We start from the raw sequence: 21,954 nt of genomic DNA, 5'->3' as shown, positions 1-21,954 counted from the left end.
AAAGAGCAGTTGAGAATTTATGAATTGCGATTATGAATGGAAGCTATGGATGGCAGCCAAAGATAAGCTGGGTCCATATCTATGAATCTGAGATAGATTTTTGGAATATGCTTCTGTTTTCTAAACATTTCTAAAGAATTTCCTTCCATTCTTCTTGTTTTTTTAATTTCTTGCAATTCTTGGAAGTCGTTAAAAGATGTTATAGGACTGAACTAAATGAAAATTATAAAATGAAATGATTTTTTAAAGTAATGCTTATATTTTGCTTTCCATCTGTCAAACATTTACAAAGTACAGAAATTGCTTTATTTCCCCTTTATCTAACCCTATGAGATTAGAGCACTTGAGTGTCTCTTCAACAGCTGAAGAAACGGAGGCACAGCAGGATCAAGAGCTTTCCTGGGCTCACATAGATAGTGTTCAGGTGTGGGCTCCCCAGCCCACACTTTGAATCAGCTTTTTACAATGCCTGCCAGGTTTTGGCAAGAGAAAATAAAATTCTGTATTATTCTTGGTTGTTTTTTTTTTTTTAATTTCATGCTGTTTATTCAAAAAGGTCAAATTCACATCTTTTCCAGATGGACATTTGGTGGTTCTTTGTGGAGGATGGTTCCTGATACTTTTCAAAGATCTCTTTGACTTAAGGGCTTATTTCCAACTTTGAAAGTTGCCGGGTCTGAGCTGCTTAAAATTGCAACCTTTTTAGTAAACGCCCTTCTCGCTTAGGGTGGCTTTGGTATTTCATATTTAGTACAAGTGTCTGCTACCTGCCCTTAGAAAATATCTTGGCTTTATGTCTCCCAGACTGCTTATTGCTGAAGGCAAAATGAGGAATGGAGAATGGTGGAATTTCACTGTGCTCTAGAAATTAGGTACAACTACTACATTAAAAGCAACAGCAGGTGCTATAAATCTGAACTTTGTTTAGGGAGAAAAAAAAGAATAAAAGTAAAACATGTGAATGGGTAGGCTACTAAATTGCCAAGTTGAAGACAGTTCTCCTAAAGAAACAATTATGGCTTTCTACAAAGAAATCATGTTTTATTTTGGATTGCACTTAAAATGTGAAGGTACAATGCAGATTTCTAAATAATTAATCATTCATTCAATTTCTACAAAGCCATTTCACCTCCTTCAGGACATTTCTCTTTTTCCAATATTTAAAAATATTTTCTTATTATCTAAAGTAATTAATATTTATTATAGAACATCTGGAAATATATGAATAACCCAGAATATCACAATATAGAGATATATGCTATTAACATTTTAGTATAGATTCTTCCAATATTTATTTTATACACACATAGTTTTTAATGTAACCTACTTTTGTCACTTAATATATCACAGAATCTTTCCATTTTATTAAATATTTTTGATATGATCATTTTACTAGTGATTATATCATATCTTAACCAAATCATTAGGCTGGAAGTTGAAATTGTTTCCAGTTTTACACCATTATAAATAATACTGCAATGAGCACATTTGTAGCTAACTCTTAGTGTATATATATTTATGATTATTTTTCTTAGGATAAATTTCTGTAACTGGACTTGTTGACACCAAGTGTTTGGGAAATATACTGCCTAATTGTTCCTCCAGAAAGGCACCAATTTACAGTCATACAATATGGCATTTCTGATCCTTCTTTTGTGTAGTTTTGGTGAGCTCTTATTTTTATTTTTTTTTTTTACCAGCAAAGCAGGGCCCCTCTGTGTCCATGTGTCCAATGAACAGGGGATGAGCTGAGACTGTTGGTCAGTCACCTGTCCATTCATTTCCATCTCCACCTCAGGCTGCATATTTTGCTCTATTGCACTTTGGTAAGGTTGTCACAAAAGAGAGAGAAGTGGTAGGGAGCAGGATGAGGAAAGAAGCAAACACACTGTCTGAAACCTAAGTCTTTAGGATATAGTACCTTCCATGGACAGACTTGGGCTAGAGCGGGGGAAACTATGCTTCTTATTTTTATTCACTTTCATTATTTATCAGCATTTGGAATGCTATAGTATAGGGTGAGAAAGGAAACTAACCAGTTAAAAAAAAGTCCTGTTGAGGTCTTAGTTCTTCCCTGCTCAATGAGTCCTTTCCATGGTGTCTGGGTCTTCCCCTTGGCAAGGAATATGTAAACCGAAGATGTCACGCACTGATCCTAGAGAAAACTGGAAGCCATTTAGCCTATGGGTTGAGTGTAAATGTACAAGGTCTCCCCTGTTCCTCACCTGTGGTCAACAGTAGCTTGCTCTAGTAAGCTAGCATGATTACAGTCCTTAATACCACCGGGAAAGACTTTTAAGTTGAGTTGGACTCTAGGTAGAATGATAAATGCCCTTAACTCTTAAAGTGGAGGTCTCCAACCTCCAGGATCTAATTAATGCCTGATGATCTGAGGTGAGGCTGATGAAATAAATAATGTTGATAATTTGAGTCACCCTGAAACCATCCCCTCCACCCCGGGTCCATGGAAAACTTATCTTCCATGAAACCAGTCCCTGGTCCCAAAAAGGCTGGGGACTATTGTCTTAAAGAACTACTTCATCTTTAAGCAGAGACTTAAAAAAATCAAATCCCAGCTTTTTATTTTTAGAAAATAAGTGATCAATCATTTTTATTTCTCACATATATTGTATATGAACAAAATAGGAAAACATAAACTTGTAGGGATCTACCTCAAATACAGTAAAAAAAAAAATGACTTAATCAAAGAAGATGAATATATTTTGGATAAAAATACTGTTGGTTAAAAGCACCACCTCTTCTTTATCCAGTTATGTATACATAATAAACCACAGGGACAACTGCTTTAATTCTGTATAATTTACTTGTAGACTCACATGGAGCAGAAATACTGTTTTCCTTTCTTTACTTCTTATGACCAAGCAAAGTAAGTAATTTAGTTTGAAAAATCTTAGAGATTAAGTCAGTTGAAGCTAATGTGGTCCACTGATGACAAAGAAGAAAGTGGAGCTCTCATAATAAAACATCTAGCGAATAGATACGATTACAGCAAAATACATTTCATAACCCAAACATGAACCTAGATGTTGGCTGTATGCCTCCAGAGTGGTTGACAGAAATAGGCTTGTTGCTGCTGCTGCTGCTGCTAAGTCGCTTCAGTTGTGTCCGACTCTGTGCGACCGCATAGACGGCAGCCCACCAGGCTCCCCCATCCCTGGGATTCTCCAGGCAAGAACACTGGAGTGGGTTGCCATTTTCTTCTCCAGAAATAGGCTTAGTCCAAGGCATATGTAAACCGAAGATGTCACGCATTGATCCTAGAGAAAACTGGAAGCCATTTAGCCTATGGGCGGAGTGTAAATGTACAAAAATTGGATTGGCTTGATGGGCATTCCAAACTCAATTACTCAAAACAAAGTTTTCTTCTGTTACATTTATTCTTTATAAAATAAATTGGTGCCACTAAGTTATCCTGTGTTCTAAATGTAACCTTTTTCCAAAACTCCTTAATTCAAAACAGTTTATTGCATGTCATATACCTCTTCTTAATCTAGACAAATACAGCTGTTTCAGACTCCATAAGAAGATTTATTAACATGGATTTTTAGTATTTTGACTTGCTCACCGTAATTAGCCCTGTTGTTTCCAACTCAACAGTCTTCACTGATGATGTATTTATAGTGATGGGAGAACTTTATCAAAACTGATGCTCTTGAGAGAAAAGAAGACTTTGGAGCTACAAAATACACTCTGAGGATGAGTTTGTTAATATCATTGGCACAGTATGACAGACTGTAACCAGGCCAATGAACAACCTCACTCATTTGGAATTAGATTTTTTTTTTTTTTCTAAAGACCAAAATCATTTATTAGAACAGGAAACAGACCTCTGCATTTGAGGATTGTAGCCAGTCAGAACCAATGTAACATATAGATATGCAAAGAATAGTGTGAAAATGTTAGTTACTCAGTCGTGTCAGACTGTTTGAGACCCCATGGACTGTGGGCCACCAGACTCCTCTGTCCATGGGATCCTCTGGGCAAGAATACTAGAATGGGTTGCCATTTCCTTCTCCAGGGAACCTTCTCAACCCAGGGATTGAACCCACATCTCCTGCATCACAGGTGGATGCTTTACCACTGGCCACCAGAGAAGCCCAAATCAACATGTTTTCTTTTTTTTTTTTTAATATGGATACCCAAAGGAAGCATCTTCTCAAACAAGGAAATGCAAAATTCTCATTCACTATATTCAAGAAAGGATGAAAAGAAAGCAGTTTAACCTTTTTTGATGGAACTAAGCTTCTCTGGCTTCTTGAAATAGTAGTAAATATTTGCATACTCTACCTTGAGATGAAACCTCTAAGTCAGACCCAAGCAAGAGTATCATACAATGCCATGGTTCTCTCTCACGCCAATACAATTAAAACTCCAGGCATTTAACTGCAGCGTCTTAGGAAGTCTGGGGCTGGTTTACTCTTGCATCACCCAGAGCAGACCTGCTTTTATCTGAGCTCTACCCTGGACCGCTTTCTAAGCATACACTTAAAGGAAGGCTTCCTTAGTAACAGTGACAATAATAACAGCAACAGAAAAGTATTATAATTTAGTAATTGTTTCATAGTGATTAAATCATAACCAGAATCTTAACTCAGCCATAGACAGCAGCACTGAAAGATGTTCTAATGCTTTTAGAGACTATTCTTTGAAAGAGAAATTAGAGTAGCCCTGTACCCAGCACATAATATATGCTCAATAAATGTGGAATGACTGGATTAGTGAATAAAAGAGAATGGAATAGGGTTGCACCAGTGGTTTAAAGACCTAGATTCAAATCCTGATTTCTTGAGGGATCTTGGCTTCCTCTCTGGACCCCTGTTTCTCAAACTGATTCATTTTGAGGTCCCATACAGTTCCACCTGGAATTATGACCAGAATTAAGCTGTGTTGGAAGGAATTGGAAAGTGAAACAGCAGTTAGCAATGCTAAAGATCAGGTCAATAAAGATCAAGCCACCAACAGGATCTACAATATCTAGCACAGCTTGCCTGGAAAGCTGAATATCACTTTGTTGTTCTGTTCAAAGCAATTTCACACACACATGCTCAAAATACCTTGAGCCCCATTTTGTAAATGACAAAATCGAGATTTGGCAAGGCAAGTGATTTTCTTAATGTCATCCGAGTAGTGGAGCTGACATCGGAAGCTGAGTCTTTAGACTCCATCATCCTGGACCCAAATATATTTAAAAAGCTTGTATGATCTGATCACCCAGGTGAGAGGAAAACATAAAATGGCAGAAAAATTGGGTGAATTTTTTGCACAGAATTGGGTGGCCTACTTCTCCTCTATGGAGAAGGAAGGCCATAACCTAAATCTCATAATTTCTGAACCAGAGTTTCAGGCATGAAATTTTATAGCCTCTTGAAAGGTGAATGAGTAGGTTTGATTCATTGGAAGTCAGAACAGCTTTTTTAAAAACATTTGGGAATCAAGATAGGTAGTTAGTTTGCCTTATAAAATTTTCTTATGGATGTCACCATCAGTTAAATTTATCTTAGCTTAGTACACTGGGAAGCTTATTCAAATCTATCACATTTTCAGATTCAGTCATTGTTAGCTGAGGGTTTTAGCAGTAATCTTAGCTGCATCTTAATTCATGTGATCTTGGAAAGTAGTGATTTGTTTTGCTATCACCAAATTTCATCCATTTAAAATAGGTCACCAAGATGTCACATTTTATGATGTTATTTATACCACCTCCCACTTTTTGAACTGCAGTTTTGCAGGTTATTTTTCTTCTGTGTATTAATGAGAGGAGTTCAGAGTACTGAATTTTGTTTATTGAAGAAATTGACATTTGTGACTCCTGAATAAATGAAAAATAGAAAATGTGAAATAATGCAGTACCTTATCTGGCCAAGAAAAGGCAAATTCTAATTTTATATTAATCACGAAAGTCTTAAAGTAAAAAAGATTCTTCATTTCTTAGTTTATTTATAAATTGATATGGTCTACACATGTAACTTTCAAAAATCACCCAATTAAACTTTAATAATCTTTTATAAGTATGTATATCTGTATGTGCAATAAATATGCATACATATTCCACACATATTCTAGCATAAAAATAAATTATTAATGACTTAGAAAAGATCTTGCCCAATAACTACAGTTTCTAGACATATGAACAAGATAACTTTCTGCATATTAGAGGTAGTTAACAAATAGCAATGATATGTCCATTAACGAACTAATAACTAAGTTCTAACTTGTCCTAATTATTTCTAATAATCTCTGTGGAGACTAATATCTCAAAAAGTATGTATGTGTTGATGATAGAAAACAGGTTGAAAAGTACTGATTTATTACAACCCTTCATTAAGGTTAAAAGCATTCCAGGGAGATGAAGACATCTGCCTTGTATTTTCACATTGCAGAAGAAAAGTTAAGGACAGGAAGAACAAAAAAGAAGGAAAACAATGTTTAAAGCTGATTTAAGCCAGCTTTGAAGAAAACAAATTTAGCCTCATATATTCAAAAGTTTTCAAGAAAGAAACTTTTGCAGCCATTTATTACTGTTACCAAATATATTAATACTGTATATTAACAATAAAAATTATGTTATATGCCCCTAGTTTTCAATTTTTATATGCAGTTAATCAACTCAAGTATCTTTCGACTGCCTTTTCTTTCTTCAAAATGTTAACAAGAAGGCTACTACCAGAAAGAATTAAGATAGGTTAATTACGCAATGTATTGGAACAAAATTTTTTTAAACAGGCCATTTCTTTCCTTTTTCTATTAGAGGTGGAACTGGGTAAGGTTGGCAATTACAGGGTTTAGTGAATAGTCACTTGATATCTTGAAAAATCAAAGGAAAGGGCCACTGGAGAGAGGCTGAACTTAGCTGTTGTAGGATTTTTATCTCTCTAAATGAGTGCTACTGACAGGAACCATATGTGTTACATACTATAACTGAGGAAGAGAACATGGGTGGTTTTCCAAGGAGCTATGACCTGCCTGCGTATGCGTGTCTATCTGGGAGCTCATGTACAAATCTGATGTATTTATGAACGTTCAGTAAACATTTACAGCCACATGTGAGTTTGAGGACTCTGCGTTTCTCTCATTTAAACATTTATACGTGAACATTCAGGTTGATTCTGCCTTAGAATTTAAAATCAATCTTTGTATTTTGTGGTGTTTCTCACTACACAGAAACGTCCATGAAAGGTGTGAGTCTCCCTTTGAAATGACAGAGGAAAGATTCATTAGTTCCTAATTAAGCTTGTAATTAGCCCACTTGAAAATAAGAAACAGCTTAAGCAGAGCTGATGACCACTGAAAACAATTTCACTTAAGTAAATCAAATGTGTTTACTTGATATTGTAGTGTCAGGGTTCTTGAAAGGCAACTATTTTCCCAGGAAAGGTAGATGGAAGTGGCATTTTAATTTGTGTTTCTGTAGCGTTTTCCATGTATTATTTTACTTTTTCCATTTACTATATATATGTGACATATCTTTTTACTTTTAATTTAGCTCTATCATTATGTGTGAAGTGAGTTTCTTGTAGAAAGCACATAGTGCAGGGGCATGATTTTTTTTTTTTTTTTAAAACTTTCTTCTGCTAATCTCTGTTTTTTGATTGGTGTGTGCAGACCATTTACATTTAATATAATTATTGATATAGTTAGGTTTAGGTCTATCATTTTTTATTATCAGTGTTTAATTCAACTGTTTCCCCTTTTCTGCTTTCTTTTGGATTATTTGAATCATTTTTTAGTATCCCATCTTTATTATGTTTTTAACTATATCTCTTTGTATAGATTTTTAGTAGTTACTCTAAGAGTTATAATATATGCACAACTTTTCATAATCTTAGACTCACTACTTTACCATTTCAAGTGGAATGTAAAAAACTTACCACCATATTGATCCTTTTATATTCCCCACTTAGGTGTTATAGTTGTCATATGCCCACATTGACAAGCCTATCAGACAATGTTATAATTTTTCCTTTCAACCATCAAACATTTTTTAAAGAACTCAAGAGGAAAACAGTCTATTTTACGTACATACCCAGATACATTCCATTTCTGATATATTTCTTTGATTCCTGGTGTCTCAAGTTTCCCTCTAATATCATTTCCTTTCTTTCTGAAAAAGAAAGGAAACTTATTCCTTTGGCAATAAATTATCTTAGTATATGTTTGTCTAAGAATGTTTATTTCACCTTCATCCTAAAGGATATTTTCTCTAGATATAGAATTCTATGTTGATAGTTCTTTCCTTTCAGCACTTGAAAATTATTGGGCCACTTCCCACTCGTCTCCATGGCTTTTGATGAAAAATCTGCAATAATGAGAATCCTTATTCTTTTATAGATAATATGCTGTCTTTCTGTCTGATTTCAAGAATTTTTCTTTGCTTTGAGTTTTCAGCAGTTTGATTATTATATATCTTGGGATGGGATTTCTTTGAATTTGTCCTTTTGAGAATTCACTGAGCTTCTTTTTCTTGTTTTTATTTTCACTGAGCTTCTTGAGTTTTTAGGTCTATGTCTCTCACCAAATTTGGTGAGTTTTCAGTCATTATTTTTGCAATTCTTTCTGTTGTTGTTTTTAGTATCTCCACCCCCATCCTCTTCGTCTGAGACTCAATTGACATAAATACTGGCCTTTTATTATTTTCTCACTGACACTTATGTCTCTGTTAATTTTTTAAATCTTAAATTCTCTTTGTTGTTGGGTTTGTATACTTTCTATTGATTAATTTACACTCATAGACCCTTTCCTTTGTCTGTGACACCATTCTGCTACTGAGTTCATCCAGTGAGTTTTTAAAATTTCAGTTGCCATACTTTTAGTGCTAAAATTTTTGCTGGGTTCTTTTTAAAATTTTCTGTTTTTCTTCTATTTTTCTGTTATTCTTCTATTTTTCTATTTGCTTTAAGAGAGTTTGTCATTGCTTGTTGAAACATTTAAATAATAGCCACTTTAAATTCAGTTAGATAACGTGAACGTGTTATCTTGGCATTAATGTTTGTTGATTGTTTTTTCTCATGTGAATCGAGTTTTCCTGGTTCTTTCCATGATAATTTTAGATTGGATTCTGAAAAGTTTTTAATATTGTACTATGAGACTCTGAGTCTTATTTAAAACCTATTGAGCATATTGATACTTTTGTTTCAGGAAGCAAATTGACCAAATTATGTTCAGGCTATGAGTTCCAGGCTGATTTTTCTGGATTATGGTCCCCATTCACAGTTCAGGTTTTAAGGCGCAGTGTGTGCACCAGCCAGTGGTAAGTCTGAGACTTGAATATAAGTCTATATGTTCACTTTTTCAAAGTCTTTTATATGTTGATTAGGATGAGATCCACTTATATTCAACTTTTAGAGTCTTGGAGTCAATAAATTACTTTATTTGGTTGCAGTTATGAACTCCCTCCCTCTCCACAGTCTCCCTGGTGCTTTTTGGTTTCCTGGGATTCCCCGTTGGAGGCTCTGCCATGTCCTTTGTGCCTCCCTCCAGGGCCATAAAACAGAGAAAAACTAATGGTGAGATGACACAAGCTCAGCTATACTTTGGATTTTGGTTTTCTTCTCCAATTTGCTATTATTTACTTCTCAGCATCCTCAAATAACTACTCCACACATTCTGTCCAGGCTTTATAGCTGCATTCAGAGGGAGGCTAGGGAGGAGTCTGCTTTCTCCATCTTACCCAGAACCTAAATCTTTGAGAATGACATTTTTAAATGATGCTTTTTATTATAATAAACTTGTCAATTAAATTTTCAGGTGTAGTATCCTCAATAATTGAGGACGTTCAATTTAAAAGGAAGTTTTCAGACATTTAAGTCTTAAATCTCCTAATGTTATTAATATAAAGAATAGCATGGTTAGGTAATGAACCAGGAAATAGCTGTGACAAAATCAATACAGTGTCATATAACAAGATAGGCATGACAGCATAGATTTATTCATATCTCTGCATATGTACACAATTCTAAAATTTTCTCATTTTGATTTTTGTGACTTGTCTACATGGTGTTTCTATAACGTATCATAATCTAGTATCATGCTTGCAAGTCGTGTCCGACTCCCTGTGACCCCATGTAACCCACCAGGCTCCCCTGTCCATAGGATTCTCCAGGCAAGAATACTGGAATAGACTTCCATGCCCTCTTCCAGGGGATCTTCCCCAATACAGTATCATAACATGGGATATTTTTAGCTCACAGATAATTTGTTTTGTTTGTGCATATGTGTGCATATGGGTGGGCTTCCCAGGTGGTTAAAAAAAAAAAAAAAAAAATCCACCTGCCAATGCAGGAGACATGGGTTCAATCCCTGGGTCAGGAAGATCTTGTGGAGGAGGAAATGGCAACCCACTCCAGTATTCTTGCCTGGAAAATCCCATGGACAAAGGAGCCTGGCGGGCTACAGCCCATAGGACTGCGAAGACTCAGACACAACTAAACGACTGAGCACGCATGCGCGCAAATGCACGTGCGCACACGCACATCTACACAGAGCTTTGTTCTCAAAAAGAATCTGTTTGCAACTGGATTTCCCTAAAACAGTGGTTCTCAAACTTGAATATGCTCCACCCTGAGTTTTTGATTTAGTACTTCTGCCATGAAGTCCCAGAATTTGCGTTTCTAATAGGATAATGCCACTGGTTTCAGGGCAACTCTTTGAGAACCGCTGCCATAAAGAAATAAACAGAAGACACTAACATTTTTATGTGGCCCTTCAAAAGGCATAAATTGATGATTAAATCTCAACTTGTGACTTTCTGTCCACTTTGTGAGATTTACCAAGAATAAATTCATTTTGGCCTTGAGTTGACTTATCACAATGACTCAGTTTTCAGTTTTGATGAAAACATAAATATTTCAGTCATTTCAATTGCTGTTATAAATAAATACACACACAAATGCCTCTGTAGTTTATTTATAATATTAATATTACAAATTGAACTGAAAATAATTCATTCAATCAAATCCATTATTTGGTTTCTCCCAATGTCAAAAGTTTTTAAAATTAATTACCTTAATTCCTACTCATCCAAACTTGAGTTCAACTCACTTTTAATCTAGAGCTAGAGTTGGCTAATGGGCCAAATCTGCCCCGTGGCCTGTTTTTCTATGGTCAGTACGCTAAGAATGGCTTTTACATTTTTTAAATGTCATTTTAAAACGAGGGAAAAGAAGAATATGCCATAAAAACTGTATATAGCCCCCAAAAATCTGAACTGTTTGATCCTTTACAGAGAAAGGATCTGATCTAGAGCATTGTCTGGGTTAATTCCAGGTAGTATGTCAAGAGATGGTACAGAGGAGTGGTTAGAAACATAGTTTTTGTTGTCAGATTGCCCTTGTTCAAATCCTACCTCTGCTAACTGCTTGATGTAGCCTTGAACCAAATAACACAGTATTCTGAGCATCAGTATCCACATCTACAAAATGCAGATGAAGAAAGGACTTGAATCATAGGACTGTTGTTGCTTTAATGACAATACATATAAAGCCCTTAAGATAGCGCTGGCAGATAGTCAACACAAGATAGATAATAGCTACTATCATCTACTTGGTAGAAAACTGTGCAGACATTAAAAGTGAATGTTAAAAGCATTCATTAAAAACATATGTCTATGTTTCTATTTAATATTAAGTGAAAAAAGCAAAGCGTAAGATGGCCTGCAACAGTTTGAAGAAGTAAGGCATAAAAAGTATGCACTGGGAAAAAAAAAAAACACGCACACACAGGAAGGAAATACTCCCAAGTTGCTAGGAGTGCTCCCCACTTTCACCCCACTTATTAGCAATGAGAATATGAATAGTTTTCCTCCTTCTACTTTTCTATCTTTCCCAATTTTTCTAAAATTCATTATGAATCTTAGCTTAATGGCTGTACCTCAGAAGTAGCTTATGCTTCTGCCAAGGTGGTTATCCTCAAGATAAGATAATAAGGCTACGGCAGTCACTATAATTCTGCCAGTATTTATTTTGGTCTTTGGAAGTCAGGCTGTTCACATTCTTTGTACGTAGTTATATTTAATTAGGACTTAGAGTTAGCCATAAAATGTGCATTAATTATCTGTTATTTCATAAGTGATAGGCAAAATAACCACCCTTGATCAGAACAGTTTTCGGGGTAAGCAGTATTTGGTCTGTTCGTCTTCCAAGGCTCCCTGCCCCAAGCAAGAGATTTCTATTTGTTATCTCCTTTTATCCTGGAGAATTACTAATCCTGCACTACCATATTAAGTACCAATTAAGCAGAGATTTGTCATTCCTGCTCGAGAACATTGAGCTGGGCTGTGGCTGCATATTTCACAGACTTATGACAGAAATTATTTTAATTAGACTGCTGCTAGCAGCATTTAAAATAGTCTGTATGGCCAGAGAGAGGAAGAATGACTCCTCAGTCAGATAATTTACTTATTTTTCTTTTTCACTCACCATAAATCTTAGGATTGCAGTTATTAAGCCTTTGGAGGGGGAAGGGGATAGTCAGGGAAAGAAATCAGCTTAACTTTATCTTACTTTAAATACCAGAGAAGAAAAATCTCCCACAGCTTTACTGAAAAATACACTCTTAAAAGAAAAATGTGTTCAAGCAAAAACTGACACCAACAGGACATTTTTACATTAAACATATGAAACAGGAAAACATGTTTAAACAATAAAAAGGATCCACGCGCCTTTTCTATATAACTAAGATGGTTGTAGCCTTTCCTGTTCACCTTTGTTATGCCCCCAAAATGAAGTCATAATTTGGTAATTAGCAGATTAATCTTGTGCTGAAAAGCAAACTAAATAAGTAACAACTAAGCTGATCTCCACATTTACTACTTTAATTAACCCAAATGTAAGTTTTACAGTTCTAAAAGAATAATTTTATTTTATGAATCTCAAAGATAGGCAATTGGATGAGTACATTTTTTTGTCTTTTCCAAAAAATTCCAAATGAGGATTTCTCCTCTCACCTCACCTCCAAATTCTGATCTATACACAGTTAATTGGAATATTAGTCAAAATGTCTTATTTCTAAATATTCCACTTTACTTAATCAGATCAAACATATCTGTGTACATATCCTGAAAATATGCTATGATATCTAACCATCAAAATGTATATTTTCCTTTGTGTTCTTCACTCACACATATGGTTCAGTCTCCCCTCTATTAAGCAGCTACAACCCCATTATTTTATCTTTAACTGGAGTTTTAATGTTTTATGGCTTACTTGACAAGATTCCACTTGAAAGCCAACAAACTTTCATATAGGATGAATCCAAAGATTGTAAGTCTCACAAGGTCTTGAAGAAAAATTTAAATTCTGTATTCTTAACATTTATCACTGAAAAAAAAAATAAGCATCACATGATCCAATTTTAATGAAAAGACTGGAAGAAGAGAATAGTGTAGTGATTCTCAAAGTGTGACTCCTAAACAGCAGCAGCAGCATCACCTGGAAAACTGTTAGAAATGCATATTGTTAACCTTCATCCCTCACCTGGTGAACCAGGAACCCTGAAGGGATTAGGCCCAGCAAACCATCACTTTGTAAGCCCTCCAGATGATTCTAATGCTAAAACCGGAGCCCCTTTGCTACGGCCCACCTTGACTACACACTGGGATTACATGGGAGCTTTAAAAATTCCTGATGCCTGTGCCACTAGAGCTTCTGATTTAGTTGATCAGGATGTGGCTTTGGAATCTGTATTTTCTAAAAGTTCCTTGGGTGATTCAAATATGCAGTGAGGGTTGAAAATCACTGTAACAGACCAGACAAACATGTCTCCTGTTCCATCGATCTCTTGGCAGCACTCACCTACAGAGGCACATACCTCTCCACAAGCTGTCCTTCTGAATTATCCTTCCTGTCAAAGTTTTGTTCCCTACCTATGAACAAGATTGTTTTTTTTTTCCCTCTCAGCATTTCGACTTTGTGTTAGCCATTACACTTAAAAAAATTTTTTATTGTTTCCATTATAATTATACACTTAGTGGTTTTAAGATTCTCAGTGCTTTTGTGGTTATCAACTGTGAGGGATTAATAATGTTCAGTTAATGATTACCAAACATCTCAAAACAAGGTATAGACGTGCCAGACAGAACTTTTCCTGCCAACTATCAGTGGCAGGCATATTGACCCACTTCTGCTTTGGAGGATCATTTTGCTCTCATCTCTAAAATTTTCCATTTGACAAGCTGCTTTACATGATTTATTTCTACATTTTCATTGTGAATTATATTTATGCAGGACTACCATACATGCGAAGAGTTGACTCATTGGAAAAGACTCTGATGCTGGGAGGGACTGGGGGCAGGAGGAGAAGGGGACGACAGAGGATGAGATGGCTGGATGGCATCACTGACTCTATGGACATGAGTTTGAGTGATCTCTGGGAGTTGGTGATGGACAGGGAGGCCTGGCGTGCTGCAATTCATGGGGTCGCAAAGAGTTGGACACGACTGAGCGACTGAACTGAACTGAACTGAACCATACATTTAGGGCTTCCCTTGTGGCCCAGCTGGTAAAGAATCCACCTGCAATGCAGAAGATCTGGGTTCGATCCCTGGGTTGGGAAGATCTCTTCAAGGAAGGCACGGCAACCCACTCCAGTATTCTTGCCTGGAGATTCCCATGGACAGAGGAGCCTAGTGGGTTATGGGGTTGCAAGGAATTGGACAGGACTGAAGTGACTTAGCATGCATGCATGCACCTTACATTTAGGCAGATCTACCCATACAGACCAGTTCTCACCATAAAGCTCCTTGCCTCAACTCATTTTGTACTTATACCAACATCACACTTATTTATTGATGTATTTAACAGATATTCACTGAGAAGGTACCATGCACTGAATTAAATATTTAAGTATGGTAGTATATTTCTCATGCCACTAACTTGTTTAACAGGTATTAGAAAACAGTTACCCACAATAAGCCAGTCTGGTGGAAATTTCATCAAGGAAGTGTTGCCCATAAGACTCTTACTACTAGGACTTCCCTGGCACTTCACTGGTTAAGACTCTGAGCTCCCAGAGCAGGGGGGCCCAGGTTTGATCCCTGGTCAGAAAACTAGATCCTGCATGCCACAGCAAAGATCCTGAGTGCTGCAACTGAGACCCAGTACAGCCAAATAAATTTAAAAAGAAAAGAAAAAGACTTATACTTTTAGTGAAGTTAGTATGTGGTGTTGGCCCCCGAAAGAGTAACAATGTATGGGGTTACAGCCTGAAGGTACCTACTTTTCATTGCCACAAAACTGGGCATATTGTTTCTGGCAAATAGCCCCAACTCAGTTTATCAGATATTTATTGAAAATCTACCAAATATTTATTAAGCTTCTTCTGTGTAGAAGGCATGATACCGTTCCAAGTTGCCACAGGAAAGAACTGTTACTGATGTTTTACTACAGACAAGTTTTGGTCTGTAATGAATTGGTCAGACCACCGAGGTCTGAGCTAAAGCATTCCAATTTCCTGGGAAACCATACCTGCCTTGACCATGACTGGATGATTTGGTGGGGGGTAGGGGTGCTGAGTTCTCTGTGAATAAATGCATTGTTTATTATATCCAGGTTTCAACCTGTGTAGAATAAAGAAATGGAGGCTTTTTTTTTTTTTTTTTTTTTATGAAAGGAGTTATTCACTTACTAATGGTCCAATGAAATTTGGGGAATGTCTACTTTCTGATTCCTTTCTGGTGGAAAGTCAAGAAAATGTATGTGGGAAGATTACAGTTTGAATTAATATTCAGACGCACTTCAGGGCCCTCTTCCCATCCGTTCCCCCGCCCCCCAACCTATGACCCTGTTCTGAGAGCCCACTAGTTGTTCAGCGAAATGGGAAATGGTGCGCCTCTGCCGGCCATCTTCGGAGGTCAGGATCCATTCAGTGGTTTTGACCCATTTGTCAGCTTTTGAAGGTTGCAACAGCTTTTGTTTGGTGTCCAGAGTTTCCAGCCCCCTCCCCACCCCCTCACCCCCAAAACTCTGAGTAAGTAATACAACTTAACGGTGGGGCATGTGGCCAATGCTGAGCTGGGGAGGGAAGAGTGGAACTGTGGGGATGTGGCCAGGAGGAAATAAGAGCAAATTCCTCCGAAACGATCTGACAGGAAATGACAGCGCATCGGCCTCCCCTCGCAGAGGGAGCGAGCCTCCGAGAGGGGAGAAGTCCTTCCTAATCACAGAGCAGTGCCAGAGCGCAGTAGGTGAGGATGATGAAATAATAAAGCATTTCCCGTGTGTGTTTTTCATTAGGCCTGTTTTGTTTTTCTTCCAAGTGCTGGGGAAACAGAACAGAAGCCCCGCTTCCAGCGGCACCACAGCGGCCGCCTCCCGTGGGAATAGCAGCTGAGCACAGAGGAGGGGAGCCCTGGGTGGAACTGGTTCTAACACCTTCCTAATGGAAATAGTGATTTGCAAAGCCCTCTTTATACCCTTTGATACATAATTAGTAGCCCAAAGAGCAAAAGATTAAATAAAAATGCTCCCCCAGCTTTTCGGAAATTTGGCAAAACATTAGCTGCTCCCTTCTGAGAGCCAAATAGGGTAGAGGTCTTTGTAGGGACCCGGTTTGGCTGGTCCAGACTGGCCCTTGAATCACTCAACACTTATTACATAGAAATTAACTGGCTCGATGTCAATTAGAGAGAATTTGTTAGCAGACATACCCAACGGGACCTCTTTCTTACCCAATTTGGTAGTTTCTGTAAGAAAATATTGAAATACCTTTCATCCAAGCTAACTGAGTGTTAGACAACACAAGTTGTGTCAGCTTCCTTTATGGTGTGTGTATGTGTGTGTTCAGGGCCAGGGCTAAGCATCAGTTTTTACCCATCTCACAGAGAAGATAATTAAGAGGATGCTCAAAAGGAGGCTGGCTGGAAGAAATAACCAATCCAAAATGCCTGTTGTTAAATGGGTCATAAAGGCCCTGGGAAATCAATATTTGACTTTCTGTTTCAGGAATGGTGGCTGCTACATGCAGTTTTAGATCAATCTACTATAGTCATGCTGCCCTGAGACCCAGATAATTCCTCTGTGAACTCTGGACACTCCGAAGGTAAAAATCTCACTTGTTTATCTTTTTAGAAAATAGTTATACTTGCGCCCCTTCTTCCACCCCAGCCCTGGACAACTCATGTAAAATCAACTGTGAGATAAATAAAATGAGGAGTCATTTTATTAAAGATCTAGGAAAAGTGCTCAGGTGATCTGAAAATGTAATTAAACCTCTAAATAAGCGGATTACTGGCTGAAAAGTGAGATTGATAGATGAACCCCTTCAGCTAAAAAGGATTGCTTAATGGACTGAACAAGTCTTGGACTCTTTCCACCTTGGAATCGCAGGTCCAGAATCGGGCAGGCTCCACGCCACCACTTCCCCTCCTAAGACAAATGAAGCTCCACGAGGCTGCTGTGAGGAAGGCCCGGAGGGGAGACCCCAGGATGCATGTGGACGCACAGATGTGCCACCTGCCTTGTAAAAATAGCCAAAGACACCCAGAGCACTGTTTCTGGGGGCTCCTCCTGGCTTATCATCCAAAAGACCTGAAGACCTTGGTAGTTCCAAAAGGTTAAATTCACTTCTGACTTTTCGAAAAGAAGATATTAATGGCAAAATGAAGAGCTGAAAATGAAGTTAAAAGCTTTGGTAGGACAAAATAAGCTAAAACAATGAAGAATTACCTCCTGTAATTGTACTTCTACCATCAAGAGGGAGAGAGAGAATTCTTTCTTCCTCACTGGCAAACAGGACAAGCTTTCTGACTCCTTTTATTCTGAAGGTGGTCTTGGTGTGAATTTTGGTAACATAAAATTTGTCCCCAATTCTATGAAGTTGATATATTCCAAGTTTAAATATTTGGAATATTTTGGATTTATCCTCTTGGTTTTCTGCTTTGTTTAATTTATACGTTGAAATTAAAGGAGCCGTTCTTTGTAGAACTTCATAACATTTCCAGAAACCGGCAGAGTCAAAACATAATGTCTTTTGTTTGATAGTGATAGGAGTTCCGTAACCTACATGAGCCATTCAATTTATCCTAAGATAGCAGCAGTCCTGACTCTGGAGCAGATGGACAAACATGAAGCTCTGTTAGTTTGCTGCTATTGGTCATCTAGCTGTCTTTGCTCTCAGGACTAAAGATCAGTCGTTAAGCTAACATCTCACTGGTAAACTAACTCTCAGTATGATTGAGTCCACAGCATTTACTGTCAGCCCAGAGAAGGTAGCCTAGTGGATACCCCTTGATGAAACCCAAGTTTCTAACTTAGTTTTGCAGAAAAAATCATCACTGTCTCTCAAACTATGAAAGGTAGAATTCTGTCATCTTCTCACTTTTGGAAGAGGGCAAGGGCAGAGTCCTTATTCCTGTCTAAATCCATGAGGGATATATCCTGGAGGTCCGTGACCACTCGTGGAGTTTAGCTAGTGAATAAATAGCACTTTACTTCTTGGTGATGATACATGTGAAAAAAATAAACCTAAAACATACAGGTCATTTTACAATCACAGATTCAACCTAGGATAAAGGATTACTTTGATTTTAAAGTCTATGCTCCTGGAGCTCATCATCAAGTAAATTAGTATTTCCCAGAGCACCCCAGTCTCTTTGGATTGAAGTAACTCACCAATTCATTTGATTCCCCAGATACTCATTTGTTTTCATTTGGGTTCCATGTTCTTTTTCTTATCTCCTTATGAACTCTGGGAGAATGACTTAACATATGATCAGTTTCCAGACTGCGTACTCCCTGGTGGTTCAGATGGTAAAGAACCTGTCTGCTGTATAGGAGATCCGGGTTCAATCCCTGAGTCAGGAAGATCCCCTGGAGAAGGGAATGGCAACCCACTCCAGAATTCCAGCCTGAAGAATTCCATGGATAGAGGAACCTGGTGGGCTACAGTTCATGGAATCACAAAGAGTCAGACATGACTGAGTGACTAACACTTTCACTTTCACAGGAGTCTGTGGTCTTAAGTAAGTACCCCAAACCATCTATGGAATGTACCTTTCTCACTGATACTTGTCCCAGTGTAAACCCATCAGGACTGGGGGGTAAAGTTACTTAAGAAAAAAAACAAAAGCCTGAAGAGATCAAGAACTGGACAAACGAGCTTCCTTGTTTTCCTATAAATTTGTTTCATTTCCAGTCAAAATGAAGCCTTTCGAGTGAACAGCCTGTCTAGTTGCTGCAGAGATCTTTTACAGTATTACTGAGTTAAATGCATATAATCATAGAAAATTGGCCTGATTCAACTGAAATCTGGAAAAAGAATAATCCCTTATACTTTCATTTTCTTAAACTGTTCTTTTTTTCTGACCGTGCCTCACAGCTTGCAGGATCTTAGTTTCCTGACAGAGACTGAACCCAGGCCCTTGGCAGTGCAAACCCAGAGTCCAAACCACTAGCCTGCCAGGAAATTCCCCTTCTTAACATCAACTTTCTAAAATGTAGCAGATAATGAACTCAATAATGTGAGCACGTGAACAATGTGACAGTTTGGTGCGTAACAATTACATGTGCTCTCCTAAAGGGGTGCTTACGCATCAAGTGGCGTGTGTGAAAGGGTGCAGTTTGACTCAGAGTTTAGCTGAAATCTCCGATTGTCCCTACAACATAAGGTTTATGTGTCAACTTGCTTGGCTTTTCAAGAGCCTGAGAGGTAGAAGAGTATAGTGGTCCAGCCCACAGCCCCTGGAGCTGGATGGCCTAGGCCCAAGTCCCAGGTCTTCTGCTTATTGGTTGGTGTATCCTTGGAAAGCTCTGTAACCTTTCTATGCTTCAGTTTCCTCCTCTATTAAAGAGGACTAATAATAGTGTTAGCACATAAAGTTGTTATAAGATTAAAAGAGTTAGTGTAGATCATGAGTTTAGCCTATTTGGCACATAGGAAGTGTGTTTATATAAGCATTAGCTGCTATTGTGACAATCTCAATCTGCTGGGCCCCAAAACTAAGTAGCCTGCTGTAGGTGGAGCTCAGGAGAGGGTCTCTCCAGCAACCACGGTTATGGTAGCGCCAGGTGAGACTGCTGACTTCTCCTCTTGACCTGAATACTCTCCTCGCAGTCCCCTCCTCACCGTGGCAGCTCAGTTCAGCTTCCAAACAGTCCTCAGTTCTTTCCTACCTGGCCAGGGTCCTCTCACCTTCTCCCCACTCTCTGCTCTTTTGTTTTTCTGCCAGCACCTTCATGTTCACACATTTGGAGAGCCTGTCAGCCTCTTGGGCCTCCAGTCTGCATCTCTACTGATCATCCCATTCTATCCATTACTCCTGGGATGAGAGAAGCCTCCTTGCGAAGTCGGAAGAGGAGAAAGACTGTGGATAATCATACTTTTAATTTTTTATCTCCATCAGAGTAAATAACTTTCTAAAATACATGAATATGATCCTATGAATCTTTCTAATCTGAAAGCAATGCTGAGAGTCTAGTCATTGGCATATATTGCTGTGGCAAATTTATTTTTTTCAAATATACTATTTGCTGTCAAGCCCACTGGCAGCATGATAGAATGATTACTTTATTGTTATTTGTTGTTTTTAAATTACTATAGCAATCTACATTAAGAAACCTACCGAAGCCTATATTTCTCTTTTTATTGAACCATCAGAAGGGATTGAAATTAATTTCAAATCATTTCTTAAAAAGAACATTCAATGCTTCCTTGTTATTCACTACTTGGTTGACAAAGACAAATTCTGTTTTGAAATACTGTGTGACATTACTTGGTACTGTTTTCCTATCAAGAAAAAGTGCACCTATTTTTCTGTTTAATGAACTAAGATAACTGAAGGCTATAGCACTCGATACATCTTGTGGCTTTTATGATATTGTCCAATTTTCACATGATTCATAATTTACAACTCAAATAGAGAAGGCAGGGGTGGGCATGCATGGAAATTGCAAATCTGTTGGGTAGTACTTTTGAGTGTAGAGACTTGATAATAATTAAAATGAGAGGTTCCAAGCTTTTCCCCAAGTGTGCATCAAACTGGCAGCAAAGACAAGTCTGCTCCACCTCCATCACTACTGAAGAGAAAAAGCCCACAAACCCCGCCACGGCCGGCAAAGTCGGCGTTTGCTGCCCTCTCCCCACTGCTTCCTTTGAATTCCCACCCTTCTCTACATGACAGCCCCGAGTCCGGCTCCCACCTCTTCCTTGGCCCTTTCTTTTCTCATAATGGCTGTGATGTCTAACCACCCACCAAAAGTTTGTGCCCCCCCTTTCACAGTGCCCTGGGGAATGGGTGCCCGGTGTCTACATTCCCCAGCTTCACTTGCATCTGGGCAGACTCTTAGACTAGCTCTTACCAACGATCTGTTCATAGTAGGTATGTCTATTCTTGGCTACAGTTTTTTTTTTTAATTCATTAACAAATATTTATTCAATGTACAATTTATCACTGGTTACAAATCCAAGCCAGTCTTTTTATTATTATCTTATTATCCTGTGGCTCTAGCATCCAGAGTCCTCTGCAGTCATCTTATTTATATGATGCATTTTAATTTTTTAGTTTTTCAGTATTTTAATTTTAATGGAGTATAGTGGATTTACAATGCTGTGTTAGTTGTCAGAGAAAGACAGATGTCCTATGATATATCACTCATATGTGGATTCTAATTTCAAAAAAAGATACAGATGAACTTATTTACAAAATAAAAGTAGACTTATAGATATTGAAAACAAACTTATGTTTACCAAAGGGGAATGTTGGCAGAGAGGGATAAATCAGGAGCTTGGGATGAACACCTGCATACTATTGTATATAAGATAGATAACCAACAAGGACCTACTATATAGCACAGAGAACTCTACCCAATATTCTGTGATAACCCATATGAGAAAAGAATCCAAAAAAGAATAATATATGTGTAATTGGCCAGAGTGTTTAAGAATCTTTCTCACTGAATGCAGAGGACTTACTTCAGCCTTTAGGATGCTAGAGCCACAGATGGA

At 37.8% G+C, this 21,954-nt stretch overlaps 1 long non-coding RNA gene across 1 annotated transcript in view; it reads left to right on the top strand.

The window, feature by feature from the left end:
• LOC112442548 (uncharacterized) overlaps positions 1-20,616 on the top strand; it is a 77,840-nt gene extending 57,224 nt beyond the window's left edge. Inside the window, exons 3-4 of the long non-coding RNA XR_003030638.2 lie at positions 16,956-17,052; positions 20,180-20,616. This is a non-coding gene — a long non-coding RNA (uncharacterized lncRNA). The remainder of the gene's footprint in view (positions 1-16,955; positions 17,053-20,179) is intronic.
• The last annotated feature ends 1,338 nt before the right edge of the window (positions 20,617-21,954 follow it).

Source organism: Bos taurus, chromosome 2 (assembly GCF_002263795.3).
Source record: "Bos taurus isolate L1 Dominette 01449 registration number 42190680 breed Hereford chromosome 2, ARS-UCD2.0, whole genome shotgun sequence".
Taxonomy (NCBI): domain Eukaryota; kingdom Metazoa; phylum Chordata; class Mammalia; order Artiodactyla; family Bovidae; genus Bos; species Bos taurus.
Note: the sequence above shows the minus strand (reverse complement) of the source record. Positions and strands in the feature narration are given on the sequence as shown.